The sequence below is a fragment of the Peromyscus californicus genome, unplaced genomic scaffold (assembly GCF_007827085.1).
Source record: "Peromyscus californicus insignis strain IS unplaced genomic scaffold, ASM782708v3 Scaffold_19__1_contigs__length_69161282, whole genome shotgun sequence".
NCBI classification, from domain to species: Eukaryota; Metazoa; Chordata; class Mammalia; order Rodentia; family Cricetidae; genus Peromyscus; species Peromyscus californicus.
In genome coordinates, this window is record NW_026294491.1 from 48,974,484 (window position 1) to 48,985,718 (window position 11,235).

The 11,235-nt window shown below is 38.7% G+C and overlaps 1 pseudogene; it reads right to left on the reverse strand.

Annotated features, from left to right (window-relative positions):
• Positions 1-642, reverse strand: LOC128113930 (cbp/p300-interacting transactivator 1-like; annotated as a pseudogene).
• Between the last annotated feature and the right edge of the window lie 10,593 nt (positions 643-11,235).

Consider the following 11,235-nt stretch of genomic DNA (forward strand, 5'->3'; position numbering starts at 1 on the left):
TTACTTACAACAGAATTGGTTTCTTTGTTCCCCAATCTTTAGGGACACTTGGCATTGGCAGCCAGAGGGAAAATCTGCAATAAAGTCAAACTCATTCTGCCCTAGTCCCAGTTTGGGCATCTCATTGGCTCAGTCCAGGACCAGTTCTGCCACCAGAGACATTAGCGACTCCTCATCCTTGGGGTCAGAATCAATGATGACAGTGCTCTGGACACTGGCAGGGGAAAGTAATCCAGCCCTGCCCTGCCCCAAAGACCCAGTTATACAAGGATCCTGCCTCCTCTGGTTGTAGCCCATTGATACTTCTGCAGCCATATACTGGCCAGCACATGAGGAACAGGGTACATGTTGAAGAGTGGGGATTTGGGAGGAGGAGTGGTAGGAGAGCCTATTGGAGATGGTAATGTCACAGAAGTAGAGACTATTGGAGATGGTAATCCAGAGGAGCTAGTGTGACTGCCATTGCCCATTGGCTTTGGCTTCATTTAAGGTGACCCCAGTGTTTGGCATGATGGCCACTGCTTTGAGATCTCTCACTCCCAGATTAGAGTAGGCCAGAGAGTTCATCCTCTACTTGGCATTCTCCTTCACAGAGGTGGTACCACCCTTGACATCAAGTGCAGACCTCAACATAGTTGGCATTTCAGAGTCTGGGCAGAAGTCAGATAACTTGGTAAAAGTTGATGTTGCTACCTGGAGCTGATGGTCATGGCAAAGTTTGTGCTTGGGAGAGAAGGAAACTCATAGGGCTGCAGAGGTTTGGACCAAAAACTACAAATTTATAGTATATATATGATTTGATGAGTTTGGGCACACGCATATGTGTGAAAATGTCACTGTGATCAAGAACATAAACAGATATCTGTGTCCTTTTTTTGTTGTTAAGATCAGAAAGACCATTTAGAATGAAATCGATTGTGTTAAATGTTTAAATGCACAATAGATTCCTGTTAGGCATTATCTCTTGTAGCAGATCTCTAGAGCTTATTCATCTTGCATAACTGAAGTTTTCTACCCATCAGTGATTTTGTAAGAGCTTGGAAATAGCAGAATTTTTATGGGTGAAGGTATACACACATAGGGCACATGACTTCACAAAGCATGCACTTGATGTTGCTCAGACATGTAATCCTGCATAGGAAAAAAACTTGCAGCAGCCCTTATGGGCTGAATCCTGGGGGATATCAGTGACAACTGAATGAGTCCTCCTAACCATTGGCAGACCTCAAGAATGAGCTGCCAGCAGCTTAATCCAGGAAGATGATGATTCTCTCCTGCAACCCAAGCTCAAAATAATAGATGACAAGGCAATGTGAAAATGACAGCTACCAAAGCCATGCCTGTTTTATTAGAAGGAAGCAGGTTCTAAAAATGAGAAGAAATGGACCAGTAACCAAAAGGAGAAAATGCACAGGAAGTCAAGAGTGAATGCATATTTGCCATCACTCGTTTCCCTGTGTAACCAGAAGGGAAAGAGTTTAAGGTAGGAAAACAGAAAAGGACTGCACCACATGCAGCCAAGGGGCACACAAAGGGCAGAGAAGCCTTAGCAATGATTCTTACAACAAATTCTGTACTGTCAGCTTCCTGTGGACAAATTAAAGGCCAGGCAGACATCTTATTGTTTATGGGTACAAACTAATGTCTACCCCAAACCCATACACGCAGTTATAAAGGAGCACCAGTCATAAAAGATTCATTCCAGTCATTGATGCACCCATCCATTCAATAAATGGTCATCGAATGCCTCCTGTGTGCTACAAGGTTTGCTGAGAAGTAGAGCACAGTGGTAGGGGGAAATGAATATGGTGCCAAGCCTTGTGGAGCACGAGGTATTGTGAAGATTGTGAAGTTCCCCCCGAATTCATGAAGCAAAAGAGTTCCATGGACAAGAGAAGGGCTAGGACACAGTGCCATGAGACATTATCAGCAAAGAATTTGACTTGTTTGTAAATTTAGCTCATATTCACAGACAGCGGTGAATGAGCAGTGGTCTGAAGATGAGTACTTCAGTCTAGTACAAAGGCCTTGGGACTGGAAAAACAAAAAGAATGGGTCATCTGAAGAGGACCATGTACTGAACGATACAGAAGAGTTGCTGATGAATTTGAGGCTTGGTAGTGGCCACACTGAATGAAACACTGCAACTGAAGGCCACATTGTAAAAGGTTGTCTTTATTCCCAGAAACAGTCGAGAAACTTGGAAATATTTAAACAGGGAAGTTCTGGTCTACCTTTTGACATCATTATATTTCGAACATGAGAAGAATAGACTAGGTGAGAGTAGATGGAAAGACAAGTTAGGATGTAACATAGTAATAAAAGTCAACTGTCTCCCTAGAGAATATGGTACATGTAGAAATGCGTGTTCAGATTAAAGTGTTAATTAAGTGGTTAACTTACCTGTACTAATGGTTGGTTGGCTAGATGGTGGGGAAAAAAAGGAAGCCGTGAAATATGACTACAGTGTCTAAATTTGGCAGTCATATGGATGGTGGCAGTATTTATTGTATGAACAGCACTCTAAGTGCTATGATTAAAAGCAGAATGAGGAATTGCAGAACATGAGTTTGATTGGGGGTTTGTCAGATGTTTTGGGGAAGATCTAGACAAGGAGGTGATTAAGAATGTATTCAACAGAAAATATTAATGAGTAAGTGTATCTCAGGAAGTCTTGCTTTGGAGAACACATGTGCCATCCATCTGCTCATGAGTCGTACTCATTGAACCAGAATAATAGATGTCATCTAGAGAGTAGAGTTAGAAATAATATGGGAACTATGACTTCTAACATACAATAAGGAAGTCAAGGAAAGGGTACCAGAATTCATTCAAAGATCAACCAAACAAAAGGAGGAGAATGTTGGCACAATAGGATCCTGACAGCATCATCCGACGTGGCAGCTTCATTGGAAAAGGAAGAAGACACTCAGGATGCTTTTCCAAGATTGGTCTGGTGATAAACAGTAATATATGCAGTGAGATTTGAAAAGTTGTTCTTGTCTAATAGTTTATTCTCAAGGCTTAATCTCAAATATAATAGGAATGTGCTACCTATCATAGACAGTAAGTCATAAATAGCAAGACCAAGACCAATTAGCACTCAGCAACCTCCAATATCCTTGACTTCTATCAAACACAAACAAAATGTACTGAGAAAAGTCGGTACTGACATATTTGAAGAAACATTCTGTGGAGAGCTAAGAATCATGAATTATGCATTGTAAAGAAGTATAAGACTAAAAAATGTACTCAAGTTCAATAGAGCAAGGCTGTTTAAGATCAATTATAAATAAATAACATATCTGATAGGTAGAATATGAATTCCAGAATGATGAAAAGTCCAAGATAACTTTTCTCCTGCCAGAAGTGCATTCTTTTCTTTCTCAAATAAACCCAAGACATCTGTCTAACTATTTGCAGTGATATCCACTCAAAGAACTGCATGTCCTGATGTCTATTACAGATATATAGGGCCATGTGGTATGAGTAGAAGTCCTGCATGACATGGGAACATCTAGGAAGTCTCCTTATACATGAAGGCGCCTTTCTTCTGCTTTTCTCTTATTTCTGTTGGCTGAAATTCCCATGTGTCACTGGAGCAGCCATCAAGCTCTAGGAATCTCATTAAGCTCAAATGCCCACCGGAGAGATGCTTCAGGGCTGCCTGGTATGTTTGCGATGCCACCAGAGATCTTGTCTGCCAGTGGATCCCATTCACATGTGAGGACAGAAATGGTAGCTAGATTATTCTATTGCTTTTTTGATTGGTTTTCATCATACGAATCTTGACCTTAGAGTTCTGAGTGGGGTATAATCCCTGAGGAATTACAGCAGAGATAAAATTCCACTGAAACTTTCAGGATGAGGTGGTGTAGTGGGAATCAAAGAGTAAATGTTCTAAAGTGATACTATGTTAAATGGATTAAATATAACACATTTTTGGGAAAAATTAACAAGCTTTAAAGTATTGAGTTCAATACTAGTACATCAAATGATTTTTGTGTTATATATACTTTTCTGATTTCCATAAAATTTAACCCTATCTCATTTTTCTCTAGCATAATCTATTTCACAGTACAGAATTAAGAGAGTTTCTAGGATGAGGAAGAAAATTCAAAATTTGGATTTCAAAACACAGGTGAGAAGATGGGCGCAGATCACCAGGTCCCTTTAAATGTACACGAACCCAGGAGAGCAGGTGCTTAGAAATACCAGGAGACTGCAGAAAAGAATTTAGAGTTTCTGTGTAGTCAGTGAAGACAACAGAGCCTGGGAAATGGGCCAGGTATGAGATGGGCAAAGGTCCCGGGAATTATGGAAGCTATAAAACAGTGAGTTAGCATTCATTTTCTTGAGAATTCTAGGCTAGATTAGTAAATGAACGGCTTGTGAGCAATTTAGGGAACAAAGTCTTTTAAAGAAGTGACTTAGTGATGGGCCGAAGTAGAATGTTGTAATTCCTTCTTGTCCTCTTGCCATTGTGTCTCCTCCTTGGGTACTATACCTCACCAGATTACTATCGCCTCTCTCAGCTGATGGTACATTTTCCTCACTTGAATATCTTATTAATAGTTTAAGTGTAATTATTCCGGGATAGCCAAAAAACAAACTGGTGAAATCCCACAGATTAAATGATAGTAAAATGTTTTAATATAGTTTATTTGGGGAACAGTATAGTATGCGTGCTGTAGGCCTGTGGGAGTAGCCATTTCCAACTGGACACCATTAGGAAGCTAATCTACCTGTGAGGAGGGGAGGGACTAATTTTCAACTCTCAACTCAATGTTCCTCAGCTTTTCTTTCTTCCATCCCCATGAACGAAATTCAGAGCACATGTTGGGGATTCAATTATAGAGGAAGAAAGACCAATCATATGGAAAAGAATCATTAAGTAAAAGCTAAAAACACACATGAAGTATAATACATTTAGCATAAAGATCTCTGAATGCCACACTAATGGCTCGGTGCTAAAACTGAAATTTGATCATTTATGGATGAATTTATGAATAATACCTTCTGGAATAGGAACAGTAAAAGCTGAAAGTAAAGAAATAATTATCATTATCACATTTGATTGAAGAACTTCACCAGGTTCATAATAAAGAAAATCTGCATTTAGAGATTGGGGAACACCTAAAATCATTTTATTGAGACTCCCCCTGACTAGGTTGAGCCAATTGTATTACACTACACTGCCTAGAGTGTGTAGCTATTTTAGCCCCTTCATCTACTGTCCCCTTAATATCCCAAGGAAAAATCTTTAGTAGTTGCTGTTTTTATTGGGGATACCTGGAGAAAGCAGACCCCTCCTTAGTAGCAGTTAAAACTCTACTGCCCAGAAGGAGTAACCCAAGCAAGCTGTACAGTGTCCAGATGCTGGCTTCCAAGCCTCACCCCAGCCAATGCTGGTAACTGTCATACCACTGACGGATGGGCAGTTCACTAGTCTGAATCTGCAATCGCATTTCCACCTGCCTGTTCCACACTGCTATCAAAAACTCCTATGGAGTAGGATGGAAGACCTTGTCTTCCTGAGTATCTTTATCTGCCTCAGGCACTGGTGCCATCGTCTCCATCCATTCTGTCTAATGAAGCTCAATGCCTGGACGTTACCCAGTATCTGCCTGCTTCCCTCCTGCCATTTCCATCAACCCCTAGTACTACTGCTACCTTCTCTAAAATTCCCATCCATCAGTCAAGTCCATTATCTTCATTCCCTCGGCTGCTGCCCTAGTTCAATCTTCTTTCTATTGCTGTCTGAAGTTATCTTTCTAAAATAAAAATCTAATTATTTCACAGCCATGCTTTAGGAAGCCTTCCTTGGTTCCACTCTGCCAGTCTCTAATAAAACTTTCAAAGCCCTTCAGAATTGAGTTCTGCTTTGTCCAGCCTTACCTTTCTCCCTCCCTCTGGTTCTCTTTCTCTACTGCATCTTCACAGAAACACACACACACACACACACACACACACACACACACACACACACACACACACACACACCCTATCTACTAATCACTAAGTCTACTAAGTAAATAATAATAATAATAATAATAATAATAATAATAATGCCTTAACATAGAGCTTTCCCTCTGGTTTATAAGCACCATTGATGTAAAGTAACAATGGTACTGCATGTTCAATCTCAGCTCAAATTCCCTCACCTTTGAGATGTATTCTCTGATTCTGTGGTAGTTTGAATGTAATTGGCCCCATAATCTCATAGGGGTGACATTATTAGGAGGTGTGTCTTTTTGGAACAGGTATGGCCTTGTTAGAGGAAGTGTGTCACTGTGGGGGAAGGCTTTGAGGTTTCCTATATTCAAGATGCTACCCAGTGTCTCAGCCGATTTCCCATGGCCTGAAAGATATAGGACTCTCAGCTACTACTCCAGCACCACATCTGCCTGCATGCCACCATGTTCCCCATCACAATAATAACAGACTGAACCTATAAAACTATAAGCAAACACCCTCAATTAAATGTTTCTTTTATAAGAGTTGCTGTGGCCGTGGTGTCTCTTCACAGCAATAGCAACCCTAACTTGGACAGATTCCTAAGGGCCAAATGAGTAATTGTTACTTTTGTGTTTTCATAACAAGACCATAGTGATGCCTTAATTCTTATTTTATGTTATGCCTGTAAAGTACAAATACTATTCAAATGAATTCAGAACTACAAGGGATAATACAGGACTAAGACCAGGATATTTATTTGGGGTATTGCTGTCTAGGCAGAACATTCCAGAAATATTACCCAGAGGGCAAGTAGTAGTGTGGACAAGAGAAAAAATTGCATTCCATTGGCTTGGTGTTTTGCCTTGTAGTTCATCATGTTTAGCAGTTAATCTATGCTTTTGATAATGACAGAAAAGACATGCAGTGGAATACTCAGAATAATTTGAAGACATTTTTTTGGTGATGTTGTTGTTTAAGAGACTACACTATGACAGGCATTATGAGATATAATGAAAGCTATTTAATAACTACTTGTATAAATTGGGCTCACTTGCTTTCAGTGGCTAATATGAACTAAAATGCTGCTAAATGACTTACATGAACTGTCATTTTATGCTCATATTAATACTATTATTATTCTCATTTTATAGATTATGAAACTGAGGCATACTGTTTAGACTTTGGCACATAGATAACAATGAAGGATCTAATATTTGACTCTGAGATCACATAATTATTGGGCAAGACTCACCAGCATGAGCCTGCAGGAGTGTATGGCTATATTAATGGACATACAGAGTATGGGTTGAAGGAGGTAATTTTCAGTTGTAATTGACTCTTCAGCATATGAGATATTGAGGTCCTTTCTAGAGCCATAGTCCCTTTTTCCACATTTTCAAAACACATTTCAATGGAAATAGAATTACATCACTTCTCCCTCCTTTTCCTCTCTCCAGTCCCTCAAGTACCCTCCCCCCAGTCATTCTTCTACTTCATCACTCTTGAGTTAATAATCTCTTTATCTTTGATTATTATTGCTACATACACATATATGTACATATACAGAAATATATAAATACAACCTGCTGAGTCTGCTTTTGTTGTCTGTGTGCATACTATTTCAGGGCTGACCACTATGAGTTGGACAACTAAGGGGCAGAGATATATTCTTAGAAGACCATACATGGTACCCAGAGGATGGCAGTTAGGAACACACAGGTCTTGGAATACAGAAATTTGATGGAAAAAAAATGGAAGAATAGAATATGATTATTCTACATTTTACTAATGAAAAGAAAAATCAACATAAAATACCCAAGCTTTCTTCACCCAACCAGATGGAAGAGAAGGGACATGTGGCAGAGGAGTAGGGGAAGGGAACAGAGAAGAGCAAAGTATGATGGCACATATGTGTGAAGATGCCATGATGAAAGCTCTCATTCTGTGAGCTAACCTAGAAAAAAATGATAAAAATTTGAAAGAACTTAAAAGTAAAGAAAGCCAGTTACTGAGAAGGAACTGAATTTCTTCTGTATTGTTATGTCGGCAAAAATTAGGACGGTAGGTTGCAGTAAAGAAACCGCTTTTGACTCAAAACAATCAAGCACAAATAACATTGAAAACTGTGAACAAATATGACAGCTCTCACAAAGGAGCAAGCTTCCTGTGGTGGGAGTCCTGTCAGGGCACTGGACACAGTCTCTGTAGTCACACAATGGAGAAAATGGCTTAAAAAGAGTAGAGGAAGACACCGAGGGAGAAAAAATAACCACCACCACCACCACCAAAATCACATCGTTTGAGTAAGAAATCGGAAGTTTAAGTGGACTCCCTCTCTCAAAAGTGATGTGTTGGTTCATTATGAGGGTTGTGCACATTCCGAACAACTCACCTGTTCTGCCTTCCGTGTATTCTCACCACATCTACTTTAATGGCCCCTTATAGAAAGTCATTGGTAACCTGAAACCAGCTCTTCCCACTACTCTTAGAAATAAAACTAATTCTTTGTATTGCCTCTTTGGGACCAGAATTAGGAAACCATCACACCGTTAATCTAGTCTTCTCCACCTCCAACTTCCTAGAGGAGTCTTATTTTAATCTAATACACATGTAGTCCTGTATCCCTGATGAAAGGGGTGACAGGTAAAAACTACCAATCAAAACAGATGAGCATGTCAGACACCCCACACAATGCTTAGTCAGCATGCTCTTGTACAGATGTTCTTTGCATGAGGTAATACAAGGCCAGTAACTCTACTTCCCCGACACTTATTTCATTACTTTATTGAAGGCTGAAATAAACTTAATAGGGGATAATTACATTACTGGCTTTGGGTCTTTAAAAAAAAAAACCGAGAGATCAGTACTACATTTATGTGTTCTTAATCCCTTGCTCTTCTCAGGACTTTTCAAAAAATAATTGCTTGTAATTCTGAAAGTTCATGAGTTAATTTGCTTAAGACCCTAGAAACACACAGAAGACAGGAAGGAAGAAATAGGAACACCAACTGTAATAGTTTTCTTAATAGGATTATTAGAGATTCAATGATTAAAAAGATGCTTTGCCAAAATGAAAGAAATTATGTTCATGTATAGATGCAGGAAACATAAACAAAACAATATATTATAAATTATTGGTGCCAAGTAGCATCTGCTTTAGAATTCATTAAAAACATATATGTATACATGCTTGGGTTTTTAATTATTCTGTTGTATTTTTAAATTGAAGGTGTATGAATGTTTTGCCTGTGTGAACGGAAAAGCACTGTGTACATGCAGTGTTTATAGAGCCCAGAAGAGGGCATCAGGTCCTCTGGAACTAGAACTGTAGATACCAAGTGGGTGCTGGGAACTGAACCCAAGTCCTCTGCAAGAGCAACCAGTATCCCGAACTGTTGAACCAGCTCTCCAGCACCATGTTTGTTTTATTTTTTGAAGCAAAAAAGGTTTTATAGAAAATAACAAAACATCTCACCTTATATTCCATTTACATTGTACCTCAAACACTTTTTCCTAAAAGTAACTGCTATAGAAACATATATTCACCTGTAAATATGTGTGTGCTTAGTACTTTCAGTAACACAAAGAGTGGTTTTGTTTATATTATCTTATGCTGTTTTTACCTATTTAATATATTCTTGGTACATTTTATATATACATATATATATATCATTATGTGTCATAGATATCTTGTATTCTATTTTATAGCTCCTTGTGATTTGAATAGAAAATGCACCCCCCCAAACTCCCCTGTGGAGTGCTTAGTCCACGTCTGGTAGCACTAGTTTGGGAGGTAAAACCCAGTTGGAGAAAATGGGTAACTCTGAGTGTCTTATTTTGTTCCAAGTCCCTCCTCTCTCTGCTTCCTGTCCCCTATTAAACATCCATGCAGACCCTAAAGACCAGTCCAGCACATGCAATCGTGAACTGGATCCCTAAATTAATCTTCCCGCCTTTCAAATTGTTTCTCTCAGGTATTGCTACAATGATTTAAAAAAATTCAGTGATACATGGATGTAGAAAAACATATATATGGCACTAGTACCCTATTAGTGGAAATTTAGGTTACCAGGTTTCTGCTCTCATGATTAAAATTTATTGAATATCCTTGGAATTCTGTTTCTGCATATAAGGAACCTATTTGAAGACAAATTTCTATTAGTATAATTGCTGGATCAAAGGGCACATGTATTTTTAAAGTATCCTAATTGTATCATGTATTTTATATTCACAAAGATGAAAATATTAGTTTCTAGATGAAATATATACCAAAGTGTTAATTTAATATTATTTGAGATAGAGTAGTAGTTATAATTAATAATTTGCTTTCAAAATATGAAGGACCTTAACATGAATCATTTCATTTTTCCAGAAACAAAGGATATTACAATTCTTTGTTTGAACATTTTACTAAGTTTGCCACAAATAATAAGAAAGCACTTTAAGGAGATACTTTCTGAATGAAGCTTCCCGTTTGCCTGTTTTGAAAGCTCTGGAGAATAAGGAATAATGCGGAGAAAGATTATGTCATAAAAGTTAATTACCTGGACCATTAAAAAGATCTCGTTTTCAGTGACTAAACGCCTGTAGTTCCAAATCAAAGTGCCATGATACTTGGGAATTGGAGCGTGACACACAAACAGGACTTCATATAGAAGAGTGAGCAGAGCATGGGGCTCCACCTGTGTAGATATTTGGGAAGCATTTCACGGTCATTATATTCTAAGGTAAAATTTTTTGGACATGCCTAGTCACGCATGCATGAACTATGACTCACAGCCAAATTAAATTGTACCCCAACACAAAATGAGGGGTCAAAGCCCACAGTAAGTTCGTTTTGTATTTTATTCTGTTCATATATTAGTTTTTCTACTTGCTCCATTCTCTAGGGCCTTTTCTATCCTCTTTTAATTAGTACAAGAAATTCAGTGAGAAAACTTTCTGACTATATTTCTAACTATATATTTAAAGGCAATCTGGATGGTAGATAGATAGATAGATTCTTCAAATTTTTTATTTAATCACACACAGCTCCTTTTGGGAGCTTTGGTCTCACTGTCAGAATCGCTAAATAGCAAGTTACAGGCAACCAGTGATGGCTCCCTTGTCAATCTCAGTGGGCATGAGCAGTCGCTGGAGCTTGCAGTATCAGTTGCTAGGCAACCTGTTCATCTGCTGAGCCTGGTATTTCAATTCAGCAGCAGTAAACGTCTGTTATGTTGCAGCCATTGGAAACTACTTTCATTACATAATATCAACCAGTATAATAAAGGAGTT